General features: G+C 44.4%; 1 protein-coding gene across 1 annotated transcript in view; it reads right to left on the bottom strand.

Annotated features, from left to right (window-relative positions):
- The window catches only part of LOC133785685 (flocculation protein FLO11-like), a 40594-nt gene that overhangs the window by 17349 nt on the left and 2691 nt on the right, over positions 1–20554 (bottom strand). The window lies entirely within an intron of this gene.

Raw genomic sequence — 20554 nt, 5'->3', positions numbered from 1 at the left:
TAAGGGTATTTAAAATTTCCATCCCCGTCGAAGATGAGACAGGGAATAGGCAGACTATCTAAAAGCGAGAAATCAGTACCGTTCTCGTCTGACGATTCGTCAAGTGGCTCGAGAGGGACAATGGCCTTCTTTTTTCCCTTTCCCTGAGGGGTTGGGGGAGCAGCAACTCACAGAATGTGTGAAGGTTCCCTGATTGTCACTCTGGTTGTCCTCCTATGAGGTTGTGACATGTCCGGGTGCTGCTCGGGAATCTCCTCGCCAGTGGCACTTCCCGCTGTTAACTCCCTCACGTCTTGGTGGGGCGCAAAAAGCCCGACCAGCCTCAAGTTGGCCTCTGTGACCAGCTGTTTGACACTTTTCTCTATGTCGATCATGCTGGCCATGAGGGCTGATCGCATCTCCATGTCTGGAGTAGGGTCTAGTCGCAACCATGGCCCTGAAACGCACTAAATTTCTGAGGAAAATGCAGCAAAAAATTGAAGAAAGATTGACGACCAGTGGTACAAAGACTTTATGTAACGACCCGAATTTGCTAATCAGGCTTAGAGCCTTGATTAGTGTGCCTGGAAGGCAATAAGTGGTTTAATTTGCCTATATGTGAATTTATGTGTATATATGATTATGATGCATGTGTTAAATGAGTTAAATGTGCATGTGGGCCCCGTCTGGATATTGGGGGCATAAATGTGATAAATGAAATATATGTTGTATATGTGTGATATGTCTGTACAGCACGATCCGAGACAGTCCTGGGGAGCGGTTAGCCAGAGGTCACAACGGGGTTGAGATTTGGACTTGGGGCGAGTCGAGGGGTAATTCGGGTATTAGTTGAGTTATGAGATTATCGGGACATAGAAATAAATATTTGGAGATATATTTGAGGATAGAGTACCTAGGCGGGAATACTTGGGGAATTTACCATTTTTTCCCTCGGGGACGTTTTGGCACCCCGAGCCTTGAGGTAACCTTTAGACTTAAGTTATATAAAATAAAAAAAAAGGAACTGTTTAGAAACCTTGAGAAACCGACCCATACTTTCCTAGAATTGAAGTTAGCTTTTTCTTTCCTTTCTCTTACACTCTCTAAGGTAAAACTCAAGAGGAAACTCATAGGAAATTCTTGGTGCAAGCTAGCATAAGCAAGGGGATTCAGTTGTGTTAACCCAGAAGCTTAAAGCTTGTGGATTAAGGTTCAACATCAGGGGTTTGAATTCAGCAAGAGGTAAGTTTTCCATGGAAGTTATGTTTAAGTTTCAGCCAAGTTTTAAGCTTTGCATGTGGATAGAATTTAGGCTATTTTTGGGTGTTCTAGTTGTATTTTGGAGTAGAATTCTATTGGGTTTTGGTGTTCATATTGAGCTGAAATGAAGGTATTATTATCTGGGATTATTGGCTTAGCTTTGGTGGGAATTGGCTTGAAGAAAGGATGAAATACTGATGGGAAAATCTGGGTTCGCTGTGTAGCGCCGCGGCCCTAGGAGGGGTGTGCCGCGGCCCGCATGCGCGCGCAGCCATGGGAGGCTGAGGGAATTTACGCGCTCTGCGGCGCTTGCAGGGCGCGCCACGGCCCGCGTGGTGGTCAGTGGAGAGCTAGCCTCTGTTTTGAGGCTAGCTGCGGCTCTAATGGGAGGGGTCGCGGCCCTTAGTGTCAGTGAGGATTTTAATGATATTTTTGACTTGGGAACTTAAAGGGTAAGGCTCGGGATGGATCTTATCATTCGGATTGATAGAATTCAAGGTCCCGGAGGTTAGGGTTATGGTTTGAGGTTATTTGTTGGGTTAAAATTTGATGGTCAGATATTGTTATGTGTTGTGACTAGGATTTCGGCGAGGCTCAAGTTAGCGGACTGTGCTTGGGGCATCGGTGCTCAGGAAGCTCGGAACTCAGGTAAGGAAACCCCTGTTTCCATAGAGCTGGTGTGCAGGGCTGAGCCCAACATATTGAATGGAAATGACATGCAGGGCCGAGCCCTATATACTAGAATTGTAGAGCATGGCTCTTTATCTGTTTATGGTTGAATTCTGTGCTTGTTGTTATATCGTGTTTGATATTATGTGTGTGATCAGCAAGAGCCGGGAACGGTGAAGACCGGGAACGGCGTGAGGCCGAGAACGGCATCAAGCACGATGAGTGCAAGGCCGAGAACGGCAAGAGGCCGGGAGCGGCATTGAGCACGTGGGGTGCGAGTTGCCAGGGAGAGTCCCTAACAGGATACTTGGGATATCCTTACAGCGTGGTTCGCGAATCCAGGGCTTGGTAAATGCCTGGGATGGCTAGGCCGTATGTGTTTAGCTATTGGTGGCCTGTTTATATGTTTGATACGTGTATTGCATATGTTATCTTTTATGGGTTTTCTTGCTGGGCTTCGGCTCACAGATGCTCTGTGGTGCAGGTAAGGGTAAAGAGAAGATTAACCAACCATGAGCGCAGCTGGCGTGAGGCAGCGTGTACATGTCCGGCCAGCCTGGCTGTCACAGCTAGGGGATTTTGGGAGATGCTTGTAAATGAACTTAAATTTTGTCGTTTTGACGACTCTGATCAGTTTGTATTGTAAATATTTTCTAAACTATGTTTTGGGATCCCAAGTATAAACTTTTATGATTAGCTATGAAAAACTACTTTCTTTAACGTTTTCTTTTTAATTATGGCTTAGTTACACGTTTTGAATTAAAACCTCGATTAGCGAGTTGAAAGCACGATTTTAAACACACTTGGTAACGGCTCTAGGGAAGTAGGGCGTTACAACTTGGTATCAGAGCGAGCCAAGGTTATTGGTTCTGGAGATTGACCGAACATGTACACACGCAGTCAGTGATAGGCTTAACTCAGGGTTGGTTGGTAAGAATGGTTGGTATGTCTGAACATGTGTTTGAATGCCCTGTATACCTGTTTATTTTGTATAGAGCATGATGAATTAGTTAACATATGCATGATGCTAGGGCATGGCCCGCTGTGTGTTATATGCTTTATGAGCTATTTTGTGTGGATTACTGATGTGCCTGGGAAGTGGTTTTGGATGTTGTTCTCTTGCCTAATGAGCGACATCGTTGGTTGCAGGCATATTTGTTGAGATGCCTCGTCAATCAGCTAGACTCCGCGGCAGTAGGGCCGAGGATGACAATCAGGGTCAGGACCCTCCACCTGCCCCACAGAACTGGCAACAGATATTGGCTGAAATAGAAGCCAGACTACAGAGAACAGAGGAAGAGCTACGACAGATGAGGCAGTAGGCCCCGCCTCAGGTTACTGGGCTGCCAATGCAGCAGGTTGCTGTGCCAGTGCCTGTTCAGTCTACTTTGGAGAATAGGTTGGAACCTTTGTATGAAAGGTTCAGGAAACAGCAACCTCCTACCTTTGAGGGTGGTTCAGACCCATTGCTGGCGGAGCAGTGGATGAACCTGATTTCCTTGATCTTGGATTTTATGAGGGTCGAAGGACATGAAAGGGTTGATTGCACAAGCTATATGCTCAGGGTTGATGCTCGTATCTGGTGGGATGTGGTGAGCCAGCGGAGGAATGTTGCGGTTATGACATGGGAGGAGTTTAAAGGTGTTTTTAATGAGAAATATTACAGTGTGGCAGTGCGAGCTGCGAAGGTTGATGAGTTTATCAACCTGACTCAGAATCGATTGAAAGTAACAGAGTATGCAATCAAGTTTGATAGATTGGCGAAGTTTGCGCCAGATCTAGTGCCGATAGATGCGGCCAGGAGGGATAGGTTTGTGCGGGGGTTGAATGTTATGATTGCCCGCGATGTGAATATCACCTTGGATCCAGCGACTACCACTTATGGCCAAGCGGTGGATAAGGCCCTTACTGCTGAGAGGGCTGTGGATCAAATATGGAAGGACAGCGCTGTTAGGCGCGATGCCAGGAGGACAGTGCCTCCATTTGTTGGGACTAGTCGGGACAGTGGCCCCAGTGAGCAGAAAAGAAGAGCTCCGAATTCATTTACTCCTCTTAGTACTGATAGGAGGGTGCGGGGTGCTACCATCGGCCGACAGGGTGGCGGTGATAACTGGAGGAGTTTTCCTATGTGTCCACGGTGCAGGCGTCGACACCAGGGTGAGTGCAGGATCAGGGCCTGCTTTGTTTATGGGAGTGCCAGCCATTTGAAGAGGGATTGCCCTCAAGTTAAGAAGGAGGAGCAGAAGCAGAGTGACAGTCTTGCTCCTGCCAGGCTATTCACTTTGACACAGACTGAGGCGGAGGCTAGCCCCTCAGTGGTGACAGGTCAGATCTCTAGTGCTGGTTCTTTGTATTCTATATTGTTTGATTCAGGGGTTACCCATTCATTTGTATCTGTTAGGGTGATAGACCAGCTTTGTAGACCTAGTGGTGTGTATGCTAGGGGATTTCAGACTTTGTTGCCAACAGGGGAATTGGTAGTCTCTAGGAAGTGGATTAGGGTATTACCTGTGGAGGTAGATGGTAGGGAATTGTTTGTTGATTTGATTGAGTTAGAGATGGATGATTTTGACATGATCTTGGGAATGGATTGGCTATCCAAGTATGGGGCAACGATAGACTGCAGGCGCAGGATGGTGACTTTTGAACCAGAAGGGGAGGTACCCTTTGTGTTTGTGGGGACAGTTGGTGGACCGCGTGTACCAATGATTTCAGCCTTACGGGCTAGGGACCTGATGCAGAAAGGTTGCATAGGGTTCCTGGCAAGCGTTGTGAATACTTCTAGGGTGGTCCCGGTTGGACCGGGTGAGACAAGGGTAGTGTGTGAGTTTCCAGAGTTGTTTCCAGCGGATCTGCAGGGTTGCCACCTCAGAGGGAGATTGACTTTGTTATAGAATTGATACCAGGAGCGGAGCCAGTATCTAAGGACACCTTATAGTCCGGCGGAGTTAAAAGAGTTAAAGATTCAGCTGCAGGAGTTGCTTGATTTGGGGTTCATTAGACCGAGTTACTCGCCATGGGGTGCTCCAGTGTTGTTCGTTAAGAAGAAGGATGGGTCCCTCAGGATGTGCATTGACTACAGGGAGCTGAATAAGTTAACCATTAAGAATAAGTATCCATTCCCTAGGATCGATGATTTGTTTGATCAGCTACAGGGAAGGACAGTGTTCTCCAAGATAGATCTCCGATCAGGTTACCATCAGCTAAGGATCAAAGAGGAGGACATACCAAAGACCGCTTTCCGAACGAGGTATGGACACTATGAATTCCTGGTTATGTCCTTTGGATTAACCAATGCCCCAGCAGCTTTTATGGACATGGTGAATAGAGTTTTCAAGGACTATCTGGACAAGTTTGTGATTGTGTTCATCGACGATATCTTGGTGTACTCTCAGACAGAGATGGAACATGAGCAGCATTTGCGATTGGTACTACAGCGATTGAGGGAGCATAAGTTGTATGCTAAGTTCAGTAAGTGCGAGTTTTGGTTGCCATAAGTTACATTTTTGGGCCATATCGTTAGTAAGGAGGGGATTCTGGTTGACCCAAGTAAAATTGAGGCGGTCAGAGATTGGCCTAGACCAAGTAATGTTCCTAAGGTGAGAAGCTTTTTGGGTTTGGCAGGGTACTATCGACGATTTGTTGAGGGGTTCTCCAGAATAGCTATGCCATTGACAGAGTTGACAAAGAAGAAGACCAGGTATGTATGGACGGACAGATGTGAGAATAGTTTCAAGGAACTTAAGTGGCGATTGATTACTGCGCTAGTACTTAGCTTGCCGATAGAGAATGAAAAGTTTGTGGTCTATTGTGATGCGTCTAGGCAGGGTTTCGGGTGTGTGTTAATGCAAGCTGGCAAGGTGATAGCCTATGCATCAAGGCATTTAAAGGAGTATGGGCAGAGGTATCCTACACATGACCTAGAGTTAGTAGCAGTGGTGTTTGCACTTAAGATTTGGAGGCATTATCTTTATGGTGAGAAGTGCGAGATATACACTGACCATAAGAGCCTAAAGTATTTCTTTACCCACAAGGACTTGAATATGCGCCAGAGGCGGTGGCTGGAGTTGGTTAAGGATTATGATTGTGATATCCTTTACCATTCTGGGAAGGCTAATGTTGTGGTAGATGCATTGAGTCGGAAAGGCCCAGGACAGTTGTTTAGCTCGAGGCAGATATCCGATAAGTTAGCTGAGGAGATGACCAGAGCGGATATAGAGTTGGTGGTTGGATAGTTAGCCAACATCACTCTTCATTCTACACTCCTTGAGAGAATCAAGGAAGCACAGGAGAAGGATTCTCTGTTGCGAGGTCATAGAGAGAGTGCTTTAGTCGGAGCGACAAAGGACTTCTCCATTTCAGAGATGGGATTACTGAAGTACAAGGGTCGGATCTATGTTCCGATGGATTCTGATCTCCGGCGAGAGATCCTGGATGAATCGCATACCACTCCCTATTCTTTGCACCCGGGTACGACGAAGATGTACCAAGACTTGAAAGTTTTATATTGGTGGTCGGTCATGAAGACGGATGTGGTAGATTATGTGGCTAAGTGTTTAACTTGTCAGCAGGTCAAGGCTAAGCACCAGAGGCCAGCAGGGTTATTGCAGCCTTTGGGGATCCCAGAATGGAAGTGGGAAGATATTACTATGGATTTTGTGGTTGGTTTACCGAGAACTGTGGGACAGCATGACTCTGTGTGGGTGATTGTGGATAGGTATACCAAATCCGCCCACTTCTTGCCTGTTAGGACAACCTATACTGTTGAGCAGTGCGTTGAGTTGTATGTATAGGAGATTGTTCGACTTCATGGGGCTCCGAGGTCGATAGTGTCAGATAGAGACCCCACCTTCACTTCCAAGTTCTGGGAGAGCTTGCAGAAGGCTATGGGCACGCAGTTACGGTTTAGTACCGCTTATCATCCTCAGACGAATGGGCAGTCTGAGAGGACGATTCAGATATTGGAGGATCTGCTGCGAGCCTGTGTGCTTGACTTTGGGGGATCGTGGAGTAGGCATCTTCCTTTGATTGAATTCTCGTACAACAATAGTTATCAGGCGACCATTGGTGTGGCTCCGTACGAGATTCTTTATGGAAGAAAGTGTCGATCACCTATTCATTGGGATGAGACAGGTGAGAGAAGGTATTTGGGTCTAGAGATGGTTCAAAGGACCAATGAGGCAGTTCAGAAGATCAGAGCACGTATGCTCGCCTCCCAGAGTTGACAGAAAAGTTATTCAGACCTGAGACGTAGGAGCGTGGAGTTTCAGGTGGGTGATCATGTGTTCCTTAGGGTTTCACCCATGAGGGGTGTAAAACAATTTGGCGTTCTGGGTAAGTTGAGCCCCAGGTTTGTTGGCCCCTTCGAGATACTGGAACGAGTTGGTGAGGTAGCTAACCGATTAGCGATGCCTCCAGCTTTGTCGGGGGTTCATGATGTATTTCATATATCTATGCTCCGGAAGTATTTGTCAGACTCAACGCATGTCTTGAGTTTTGAGAATTTGGAGCTTGATCAGGATTTGTCCTATGAAGAGAAGCTGATTCAGATTCTTGACCGAAAAGATAAAGTCTTGAGGAGCAAGACCATCACCTTAGTGAAAGTGCTGTGGAGGAACAGCAAGGTTGAGGAGGCGACGTGGGAACTTGAGTCAGAGATGAGGGAGCGGTACCCCAAGTTGTTCAGGTATTTTCGAGGACGAAATCTCTATAAGGAGGGGATAGTTGTAACGACCCGAATTTGCTAATCAGGCTTAGGGCCTTGATTAGTGTGCCTGGAAGGCAATAAGTGGTTTAATTTGCCTATATGTGAATTTATGTGTATATATGATTATGATGCATGTGTTAAATGAGTTAAATGTGCATGTGGGCCCCGTCTGGATATTGGGGGCATAAATGTGATAAATGAAATATATGTTGTATATGTGTGATATGTCTGTACAGCACGATCCGAGACAGTCCTGGGGAGCGGTTAGCCAGAGAGTCACAACGGGGTTGAGATTTGGACTTGGGGCGAGTCGAGGGGTAATTCGGGTATTAGTTGAGTTATGAGATTATCGGGACATAGAAATAAATATTTGGAGATATATTTGAGGATAGAATACCTAGGCGGGAATACATGGGGAATTTACCATTTTTTCCCTCGGGGACGTTTTGGCACCCCGAGCCTTGAGGTAACCTTTAGACTTAAGTTATATAAAACAAAAAAAAAGGAACTGTTTAGAAACTTTGAGAAACCGACCCATACTTTCCTAGAATTGAAGTTAGCTTTTTCTTTCCTTTCTCTTACACTCTCTAAGGTAAAACTCAAGAGGAAACTCATAGGAAATTCTTGGTGCAAGCTAGCATAAGCAAGGGGATTCAGTTGTGTTAACCCAGAAGCTTAAAGCTTGTGGATTAAGGTTCAACATCAGGGGTTTGAATTCAGCAAGAGGTAAGTTTTCCATGGAAGTTATGTTTAAGTTTCAGCCAAGTTTTAAGCTTTGCATGTGGATAGAATTTAGGCTATTTTTGGGTGTTCTAGTTGTATTTTGGAGTAGAATTCTATTGGGTTTTGGTGTTAATATTGAGCTGAAATGAAGGTATTATTATCAGGGATTATTGGCTTAGCTTTGGTGGGAATTATCTTGAAGAAAGGATGAAAAACTAATGGGAAAATCTGGGTTCGCTGTGTAGCGCCGCGGCCCTAGGAGGGGTGTGCCACGGCCTGCATGCGCACGCTGCGGTGCTTGCAGGGCGCGCCACGGCCCGCGTGGTGGTCAGTGGAGAGCTAGCCTCTGTTTTGAGGCTAGCCGCGGCTCTAATGGGAGGGGTCGCGGCCCTTAGTGTCAGTGAGGATTTTAATGATATTTTTGACTTGGGAACTTAAAGGGTAAGGCTCGGGATGGATCTTATCATTCGGATTGATAGAATTCAAGGTCCCGGAGGTTAGGGTTATGGTTTGAGGTTATTTGTTGGGTTAGAATTTGATGGTCAGATATTGTTATGTGTTGTGACTAGGATTTCGGCGAGGCTCAAGTTAGCGGACTGTGCTTGGGGCATCGGTGCTCATGAAGCTCGGAACTCAGGTAAGGAAACCCCTGTCTCCATAGAGCTGGTGTGCAGGGCTAAGCCCAACATATTGAATGGAAATGACATGCAGGGCCGAGCCCTATATACTAGAATTGTAGAGCATGGCTCTTTATCTGTTTATGGTTGAATTCTGTGCTTGTTGCTATATCGTGTTTGATATTATGTGTGTGATCGGCAAGAGCCAGGAATGGTGAAGACCGGGAACGGCGTGAGGCCGGGAACGGCATCAAGCACGATGAGTGCAAGGCCGAGAACGGCAAGAGGCCGGGAGCGGCGTTGAGCACGTGGGGTGCGAGTTGCCAGGGCGAGTCCCTAACAGGATACTTGGGATATCCTTACGGCGTGGTCCGCGAATCCAGGGCTTGGTAAACGTCTGGGACGGCTAGGCCGTATGTGTTTAGCTATTGGTGGCCTGTTTATATGTTTGTTACGTGTATTGCATATGTTATCTGTTATTGGTTTTCTTGCTGGGCTTCGGCTCACAGATGCTCTGTGGTGCAGGTAAGGGTAAAGAGAAGATCAACCAACCATGAGCGCAGCTAGCGTGAGGCGGCGTGTACATGTTCGGCCAGCCTGGCTGTCACAGCTAGGGGATTTTGGGAGATGCTTGTAAATGAACTTATATTTTGTCGTTTTGACGACTCTGATCAGTTTTGTATTGTAAATATTTTCTAAACTATGTTTTGGGATCCCAAGTATAAACTTTTATGATTAGCTATGAAAAACTACTTTCTTTAACGTTTTCTTTTTAATTATGGCTTAGTTACACGTTTTGAATTAAAACCTCGATTAGCGAGTTGAAAGCACGATTTTAAACACACTTGGTAACGGCTCTAGGGAAGTAGGGCGTTACACTTTACCTCCTTGAGTGAAGGCCAAGTTGTTCGCGACCATGTCAGTCGTCAAGAAATACTCTAGATTGTACCTCCCCACGTTCGAGATGTAGGTGGTGTCAATCAAGAAAGTGCGACCTCTTTCCTGGTGACAAAAGTGGAAAAATCCCGTATTTTCTTGGTTGGGGTTAAATTTTAGGTCGAACAGATAGTTGACCTCACGAGGTGTGGGGACAGGCCATTTTTTGTGGCTATAAAGGATATAGAGTGCATCAAGCATTCTATATCTATTGGGAGTTATTTGAAAAGGGGCGACCCCAAAGTAATTGGCTACCCCCTGGAAAAAAGGATGAAGAGGCAGGGTAGCACCTGCCTCAATGTGGTACCTCGACCAGGCGCTGAAAGCGCCTCCAGGCATGTTCGCCCGTTGGTCTTGAGTGGGTTGGACTAGTGTCACCCCAGGAAGTCCATATTTTTTGATGTAATTAGCTATCATCCTGATCGTTACCCGAATGACGTGGGAGACGTACCATTCAACATCTGGTTGAACGTTGTTTCGGGGCCGAGCACGAGTTTGAATGTTTGGGTGAGGAATATGCTTACCCTAAAAACGGCTACTGATGACGTGGCAAGGATTTCTCAACGTGGTTGACACATGGCAGAAGTGCTGCTCGACTATTGACTAGAGGCACATCGCTTCGCCAGGGGTAAACTTTTAGATACGACCAGGCTGGTCATATAACCTGATTTATTTCCTTCTTAAAATGTAATCTTATAATAATTGCATTGAATATTTCTTCATTATTATCTTGATACGCGGTTATTAAGGAAAGATAGGGCATGTTGACATATGTAACCCTCCTTGAGCCTATAAATATACATGAAATAGCTCAAGGAAGGGACTTTTGATTCTTGAATCTTTTTGCTTAGGGAAAAAGAGAGAGCTATAGTGAAATTATCCATCATTTTATTGCATTTCTTCCAAGGTTTGTGAAACTCAAGAACCCTAGTTCTTTGACCACTGCTTTGAGATTCAATCCTAATAATAGCACTAAGTGGACGTAGGTCATTACCATCTTTTGGGGCCGAACCACTATAAATCTTTGGTGTTTTCTTCTCTTCCATTATATTATCTTTCCTACTTGTCGTTTTATCTTTTGTCATATATTTGACTCCGTGTCGTTGGCCAAATCGTGGGTCAACAGTTGTGCACTCGTCTTTGTAGCCTTTGCAGGCCCGAGGTTGGTGTTTTGTCCACCTTTCCTCTTATTTCCATCTTTCGAAGATGAATCCTGGTTAGCTTCAGCGTTAGGTGGATCAGCAGTAGCAATAGTAGTCTTCTTTTCTCCTCCCTTACGTGGTCCACCCATGATAGACTCGAAAGTCTGAAGCTTGTTCATGAGTTGCGACAGACCATAGTTTAGTCTATTCATCACATAGTTGGTGGTGAACGGTAGGAAAGCTGGAGAGAGAGACTATTGAGGATTAAGACAACTTGAGTCTCCTCATCTATTATTGCTCTGTGTAGTTTAGCTTCCTGAAATTAGTTGGTCATTTTGATTAGGTGATCGCGAACATGTTGAGACGGTGCTATCTGAGCATCGACATATTTGTCTCTTATAGACTTGGTAGCTACTTCAGCTGGGACTTATGGGGATTCCTCACTCATGATGAACTCGGAGTTGTCACCAATCAAATCTATGTTGATATTCTGCTTCCACTTAAGGAAGTTTTCTCCAATGAGTTTCTCCATCGAAAGTTGAGAAAGGATGGAAGTAGACAAAGCCATACTTAAAAACTACTAATTATCAATAAAATATAAATCAATCACATTTGCTCAATAAAACTCCTATTCACATAAATTTCAAGAAATAACACAACATATACCAAAAATATGTAAGATATGAGAAAAAATACCAAAATAATCTTATCTCTATTTCTATAGGTTTTTAACAAATCTATAATATATTTGTTCCGGTTGGCGAGAGTAAAAAATACCACTAGTTAAATAAAGTTGTAAACTTATTTAATAATGGACACCATTATTAACAACCTACTATCCGATCAAAATAAGAAAACAAAATCTCTTATTTTATGAGACAGACCCACGGTTTCGATAATTATAGATTTAGTCATAGTAGTCACCGTAAGAATGAGTCTAGTAGAATTTGACCTATAATTATATATCTTTCGAAATCTAACCTTGTCAAAATAACTAATGAACACATTCCGTAGGGGGACGAATCAAAGCGTCTTGAGGCCCCATTAAGCTATTGACCTTGTTAAACTAACGATGGAGATCGAATATAATTCTTAAAATAAGCTCATTATTAATTTAAAAAAAAAAGTATTTTTATTATTAATTTTCGAATGTTAATGACTATGGTTCTCCAAAAAATTGTAAAATTAAAATTTTAAAACCAAAGTCCTATAATTTTCTATTAATTATAAAGTGTCACATTGGAACAAATTCAATAGAATTAGAATTAATTTGTTGGTAATCAATGTTTAGGTTTAACTATTATAATGAACCTATACAATTAAGCCCAACTCAGGCAAATGACCCTTAACAATTGGGCTTGTATGGAGGAAGGCTGGGTCCAGTATGTCGTTCCCACTGCTAAGGCCCCCATACATCCATACAAGGTCCAAAAGACAGGAATTTAAACATTCGTTTTATTAATTGTTATTAATTGATTAGGCCCACTATAATCATGCAAAGCAAATAGGCATTCATAAGTGGAACCACCCACAAGAGTGGAGTTTAAACTTTACATTTTCTAATGGGCCCAAATAAAACCTATCATTTTATGAATGTTTTATTCAGCAAAATCCACATATTAAGCAACACATATGAGCCACTATATGCATTTAAGTCCAATTGCAAAAATACCACATGTAGTGCAAACAAACATGTTATAATTGGATGGGCCTAATCATGTTACTATATGAGCAATACTATGAATTTATGTAAAAATACCACAATTTATTTCATTTGCGAAAATACCACAATTAATTTTCTAGAATTTATCCAATTTAAATGAAATTTATCAACAATTAGCATAAGTTAATTTAAATTTCATTTATCAACAATCAACTTAGTTTGTGTCGTTTTGAAAAATATTAATTTAATTTAAATAGGATTTATCAACAATTAACAAAAGTTAATTTAAATCTCATTTATTAAAAAAATATATATTATTAATTGGTTTGAAAAAGGTGATTTGTTTTTCAAAATTGACCCAATTTTAAATTTTAAAACAAATATCTTAACTGTTTTTCAAAAAAATTCTTGTGTTATTACAATTATGAGCAATATTTTAACCATTTATTAAAAAAATAAAAAATATTAATAATTATAAAAATCCTAAAATATCTTATTACTGTTAAACAAATTCAAATATTCATAAAAATATCTAGTTAAAAAAATATTAAAATTTCAAATAATTTAAATATTAAAATCTATATAATTATCAAATATTAATATTTTCAAACAAAAGATATAAAAAAAATAAGTATTTAAAAATATCTTTAACATCTGCTAGCTTAATTATAATATCTTAATATATTAAAATATTTAAAATTAATTAGTTAACCTATTTTTAAATTTGAATTGGAATATTTGTAGAAAATATCTATTTTTTAAATATCAAACAATAAAAATATCTTATTTTTTTAAGATAAAATAAATCTGATAATTTTGGGTAATTTTATAAAAATAAATTTCATAATTTTATTTTCTTAAATTTTTTTTTAAAAAAAATTAAATCTGGATGACATGTATTATTCACGCGTTCAACTGCTAGGGAGACGCGCGCGAGGCAGGGGAGACCTGCGCAGGCGCGCGCGCGCGGTACATGGAATCTTCTACCATGCTCATGCATGAAATTAAAGATTACCAAAGGCCCTGAGGCCAGTTGTTGGGAAAACTCATACAAGATCTTGTTTACTTTCATATAAATCATATATTAAACAAATTAATATAAGACAACGAAGAACATGTTTCTACAATTAAATTTAAATAGAGATAATAATAAGAACACTTACATTATACGCGACAAAATGTATTACTCCTTCATTTAGTTTCTCTAACCCTTGTATCCTTTCTGCACGCCCTAAATACCCGCACACTTTGGCGAGCTAGAGAAAGGCCTAATTTGATCTGCCACCTGTCAACCGTCCACCCGGAGCTGTTTATTACGGGCCTCCATCTAGCCAGCCCGAGCTGGTTAGAGATTTAGCTGCTACTTGGAGCCATCGTGTCAGCAATATGAATGTCACGAGCCGGCGCCGCATTAAGATTGTGATGCGGCAGAGATCTGACACCTGAATCCTTGTAAAGTCAACCACGCAATATAAACGTGCGTATATCAAACATCACGTGTCTGTTCTATTCCTGATTTCTTGGATGCGCAGTATAAACGTGCGTGTTTGGACATCTCGCATCTGATTTGGGCCATGCGGCCCATTACCCATCCTTACCTGTTGATAAGACCTCACTTCACTGTAAGGTTTAGGAATTAATCATCAGTGTCACAGAGATGACGTGAAGGATAAAGAGATCACAGGATGACCTCATTGCCAACCTAGATATCATCTTCCTATAAATACCAAGACCGTGGGTAGTGCAAGGGGTTGGGATATTTTTGTAAAGAAGCACTTTGTCAGAAATAGTCAAGAGATATCAATAATATCGACTGTTCGACTAGAGAGATTTTAACCTTCGGACCACCTAAAAAAGGAGTGACCATCTTTCTATTGCTATTAGTTTCCCAAGTCTAGATTACAATTCTTTTCATATTACGGTTTACCGATTTGCACTAATCCATCCGACTTATTCGTATAATTATCTGTTGGCGAAAAACTGCGTCAACAGTTTGGTGCTTTCATTGAGAGGATTTAGATTACTGCTATCACAAAAACTTGATCATGGTGGTAACTTGGTCGAGGCATGGTAACGAGGTAGATCAACATGATGGGCAGGAGGCCCACCATGTTTCCATTTCCAACAAGCCAAACCCCGAGGTCCAGCAGCAATCGGGAAAGCAGCTGATGGGCCAGGACGACATCGGGAGCTCGGTGCCCCGACCGCCAAATAAGCCGGGTTACCTGACGGTGACAGAAATGGAGAACATACAGTTGAGGAGTCAGCTATCCATAGCAAGTAAGCAAATCGAGGAAGACTTGGCCCAACTACCCCCTCTTGCAACCGATGTTAATGTTGGAAAGAGGCAAAGCGGTACTCACAAGTCCCGTAGGGATAGTCGGCCCAGACCCAGTCGATCAGTCAGAACCTCAACCCCGAGTTCTGCACCCATATCACACCATAACCAGGAAGCTATGTTTGAGGAGTTTCCCAGGGCCAATCAACAATTTAGCCGATCAGTCAGAACCTCAACTCCTAGTTCAGATCCACCATCGAACGCACCCAGAAGGGCTCGTGGCAACTCGCAGAGGAGGTCCGGGGAAAGCTCGCGCACACAATCTGGTCTGGCCAGCCCTCTCGTGCCACGGTCAGAACGGTGGGTGCAAGAAGCTGGAGACGGCAGAGTAGAATGATCGCGATCTAGTTTAATCCGGCCGGACGGGAAGAGGATCGCTTCACCAATTAGGCATCCCCCTTCACCGATAAGATACCCATCTCCCCCTCGTCCTGCTCAAGATATTCCGGCACACCCCCGGCAGCAGGCTCCAAGCTTTTCCAATGGGAGCTACTAGACTGAGAGCCATCGAAGTGGCAGGTCTGGTGGAGACCTGTGTAACCAGTTAAGTTCGGTGCAAAGGCCTCGAGCCCCGTTGAGGGACGACCTTTGAGATCGCCTCAACTCGCAGAGGGGGGATCTGGCCAGAAATGATAGTCATGCTCGCCAAGAGGATGGTCTTTCCGAAGTACATGGAAATGGGAATGTCCCGCCAAACCAAGCTCAAGTTTGGAGGGACAATAACCCGCCTAACGCGTACAATGGAACTAGAGCTGTTGAAAATCCCCAAAACAACCAAGGGACTTAGGACCAGACCCTAGAATGGTTAGCTCAGATGGAGGAGCTAATGAAGAAACTCTTGTCAGAAAAGGACAAGGACGAGTATGACTCCGGGGACGAACTCGAGCTTTTTACCCCCAGCATAGCGGCCGCAACGTACTCGCTGGGTTTCCGGATGCCCCATCTGTCCAAATTCAATGGGGATGGGGACCCGTCAGATCATCTGGGTATGTTCAATACCCTAATGACGGCCCATAATATCGGCCCCGAGCTGAGATGCTTGATTTTCCCTTCCACCTTAATCTGGCCAGCTAGATAGTGGTTCAAGCAGGTTAAAAGGCATTCCATTAGCTCGTGGAAGAATTTTTCTGCCGATTTCAAGAGGCCATTCCGGGCTTCTCAAGCTGCTCGCGTCAAAGCTGACACCCTGCCGAACGTGAAGCAACAACCTGGGGAACCCTTAAAAGCTTACCTGAGCAGGTTCGCAAATGTCGCGGCTCGAGCCAAGGACGCGGACGATAGTTCCAAGCTTATGGCTTTGAGGACTGGAATCCTCGTTGGAGGCGGGCTGTGGAAAGAAATTCAGAGAAGGGGTGTCAGCACCATGGATGAATTCCTAAACAAGACACAGGAATTGATAAACCTGGAAGAGGCACGAGCATCGGTCGTGGGAACCAGCCAAACCCCTGATCAACCCGTTGGAGCGGAAACGGGTGTCGTGAAAACGACTCAAATTGTTGCCCAGAATAACCAACGGGGTGGAGGCAAGAGAAAGGGGAGCGGCAAGGGAGGCCAGCACGACCCAAAGAAGAAAATACCCATGGAAAAGTTTAAGCCAATCTACGCGGCTTATACCGAGCTCACGAACACTAGGGAACACATTTTCCTAGCAAATTATGCCCGCCTTCCCTAGAAAAAACCAGAGCCTTTGAAACATCAGAAGGCCAAAAGGGACCCTTCCAAGTTCTTTCGATTCCACAACGACATTGGCCACAACACTGACAATTGTAGGCACTTGAAGGATGAGATCGAGACACTCATCAGAGCCGGACCTTTGGCTCAGTATGCGTGTAATCGGGATCCTTCTAGTCAGGCAGCCCCGGAAGCTCAGATAAATCAACCCGGGGCCCGGGTAAATCAGGATACCCTTCCTCCTATAATAGGAGGAGAGATAACCACCATGTTCGGAGGCCCTCATCTGGCAGGCATAAGCAGAGGTGCCCAGAAGAGGTACGTCAATGAGCTGAAGTCTCATAACGAAGTTGAATTTATTCTGGAGCAGCATTTAACCAAACAGCAGCGATTGGAGAGGCAACCAATCAGTTTTACCGAAGAGGATGCTAGTCATGTTCAGTTTCCACATAACGATCCTCTCTTGATAACTACCCAGCTCCCCAATCAGAGAGTTAGGAGGATTCTGGTTGATAATGGGAATTCGGTGAACCTGCTGTTTCGATCAACGCTAGAAAAAATGGGGTTGTCTGTAGCCGAACTGCAGGCCACCTCCATGATGTTGTATGGGCTTTCTAGAGAAGGGTCGACAGCAATAGGAATGATCGAGTTAGTATTGAACTTGGGAGAGGGACCCCAAACTGTCTCAAAACTCCTCGAGTTCATGGTTATCGACTGTCCCACTGCATACAACGCAATTCTGGGCCATCCTATGTTGATGGCATTTGAAGCCATAACTTCTATTCGCCACCTCGCAGTCAAATTCCCCTCCTCTACGGGGATATGTATGGTCCGAGGTGATTATCTCACCTCTAGGTAATGTTACAGCATTTCCATGAAGGGAAAATCACAACCCGGGAAGCGAGGAATCTCAGGAAGTAAGATCTATTCCTGGGGTAGAAAAACCTCAGGAATCTGATGACGTAGGTATCACCTTGAGTGATGATATCGACCCAAGGATAGGCGAAGATGGATCCGAGCTCCAGGCCATCGAAGAGCTCGAAAAGGTGAACATTGATCCTAGAGACCCTTCGAGGGTGGTTAGGCTCGGGAAAAACCTTTGTAATGAGAGAAAGGCAGAGCTGCTGAAATTTCTACAAGAAAATCTAGACGTGTTCGCATGGTCTCATGAATACATGATAGGGATCAGCTCAAGCGTCATTATGCATACCCTTAACTTGGACAAAAACATGCCTACGAAGTCCCAGAAACAGAGGTGCCTGGGTACAACCCGAGCTGAGGCCCTAGAAGAAGAAGTAGCTCGACTTTTAAAATGCGGCTTTATTTGTGAAGCGAAATACCCGATCTGGGTCACCAATCCTGTTTTGGTCCTAAAGCCCAACAGGAAGTGGTGGACCTGCATCGACTTTTCTGATCTGAATAAAGCATGCCCCAAAGATTGCTTCCCCTTGCCAAGAATTGACCAATTGGTGGATGCCACTGCGGAGCACGAGCTCATATCCTTCATGGATGCATACTCTGGCTATAACCAGATCGCCATGAATCCTACGAACTAGGAACATACTAGCTTCATGACCGCAACCAACGTTTATTGTTACAAGGTCATGCCCTTCGAGCTGAAGAATGCGGGAGCTACATATCGTAGATTGGTCAACCGAATGTTCGCTAATCAGATTGGGAAAAACATGGAAGTATATGTTGATGACATGTTGGTCAAGTCAAAAACAGCTGATAACCATGTTCCCGACCTGAAGGAATGTTTTGAGTTCTTAAGGAAATATGGTATGAGGCTGAATCCCCAAAAATGTACCTTCGGGGTTATGAGAGGAAAATTTCAGGGTTTCATAGTCAACACCCGAGGAATAGAGGCGAACCCCGATAAAATTAGATCGCTACTCGAAATACCATCACCCCGGTCGCGAAAGGACTTCCAAAGTCTGACAGGAAGGGTGGCAGCCCTTAATCGGTTCATTTCCAAATCAACTGAAAAGTGTTTGCCATTCTATAACCTGCTCCGAGGAAATAAAAAGTTCGAGTGGACCGATGAGTGCGAGCATGCTTTCCTCGACCTAAAATCACATTTAGTTAAGCCACTCGTGTTGTCTAAACCAACAGTAGGAGAGCCTCTTTTTCTTTACCTAGCTGTCACAGAAGACGCGGCTAGCACCGTGCTGGTCTGGGAAGAGGACCGGTCTCAGAAGCCGGTCTATTATATTAGCAAAAGGCTCCTCGAAGCCGAATCTCGATATCCGTTGATGGAAAAAAATGGAATTCTGCCTCATCATGGCCTCCAGAATGCTCAGGCCGTATTTCTAGTCCCATTCAACCCACATCATAAACCAATCAACCATTAAAGCAGGTATTGCAGAAACCTGAGGCATCGGGACGTCTTTTGAAGTGGGCCATCGAGATCAGCCAATTGGAGATACTATACGTACCGCGAACTGCAATCAAAAGCCAAGCTCTGGCTGATTTCGTGGCAGAGTGCACTGGATTCCAAGAGGAACCGATGGAAGAAGCGGTGCAAGCCTTATGGAAAGTCTTTGTGGACGGCTCATCTAATGAAAATGGGTCAGGAGCTGGAATCATTTTGATCTCCCCAGAGGGACACCATTTCCACTCCACGTTACGATTTAGATTCGAAGTGTCCAACAATGAGGCCGAATACAAAGCTTTGTTGGCTGGGCTAAGGGTGGCCCAGGAGCTGAAGGCCAGGGCCATCCAATGCTATAGCGATTCCCAGCTCGTGGTTAACTAGGTATCAAGAGAATACCAGGCGCGGGGAACCAAGATGGCGACCTACCTGGCCAAGGTAAAGAAGGAGTTGTCCGTATTTGAATACAACATAGTCAAACAGATCCCTCGGGAGTAGAACGCCAATGTCGATGCCTTAGCAAAGCTCGCCACCTCCAGGGAAGCCGAAACCTTGGGTTTAATACCGGTGGAATTCTCGAAAAGGCCGAGCATAGAAGAGACTACGAGTGAGGTCAAGATGATCGACGCTAGGCCAACCTGGATGACTCCCATAATCGAATACCTTACAACAAGAAAATTACCTGAAGAGCGAAGCAACGCGAGGAGAATACTTTATCAGGCCCCGAGGTATACAATCATAGATAGGGCGTTGTACTGACGTGGCCTTTCTTTGCCTCTTCTGCGATGCGTTATGCCAGAAGAGGCCAAGGCTATTCTGCAGGAGGTGCATGAAGGCTTTTGTGGGGATCACGCTGGGGGGAAAGCCTGGCCTTGAAGATATTGAGGCAAGGATATTATTGGCCCACTATATCAAATGACTCGATTTCTTACGTCCAAAAGTGTGACAAGTGCCAGCGGTTCGCCACGATCGCCCGAGCTCCGCCAGTCTAGTTGAAGATGATCTCGTCCCCGAGGCCATTTGCGGTCTGGGGAATTGACTTAGTTGGTGCCCTGCCCACAGGAAAAGGATGAGTTTGCTATGCGGTGGTGGCTATTGACTACTTCACAAAATGGGCAGAAGTGGAGCCCCTGGCGACAATAACATAAAAAAGAGTCCTCGATTTTGTGGTTAAGAATATTGTCTGCCGATTCGGGCTGCCGAAGAACATCGTGTCAGATAACGGAACCCAGTTCGATAGCAACCTCTTCACCAAATTCTGTTTCTCCTCCATGGCCTACCCCCAGGCTAATGGGCAGGTCGAGGCTGTGAACAAGACGCTCAAGGCAAGCCTTAAGAAGAGGTTGGACAAGGCTAAGGGAGTTTGGCCTGAACAACTCCCCGAAGTGCTATGGGCGTACCGGACCTCGCACCGAACTTTGACGGGGCACACTCCTTTCTCCCTAAATTTCAAAAGCGAGGCCGTCCTTCCTATC

The sequence above is a fragment of the Humulus lupulus genome, chromosome 6 (genome assembly GCF_963169125.1).
Source record: "Humulus lupulus chromosome 6, drHumLupu1.1, whole genome shotgun sequence".
Lineage (NCBI taxonomy): Eukaryota > Viridiplantae > Streptophyta > Magnoliopsida > Rosales > Cannabaceae > Humulus > Humulus lupulus.
The sequence above is the reverse complement of the archived record's forward strand: the minus strand, read 5'-3'. Positions and strand labels throughout refer to the sequence as shown.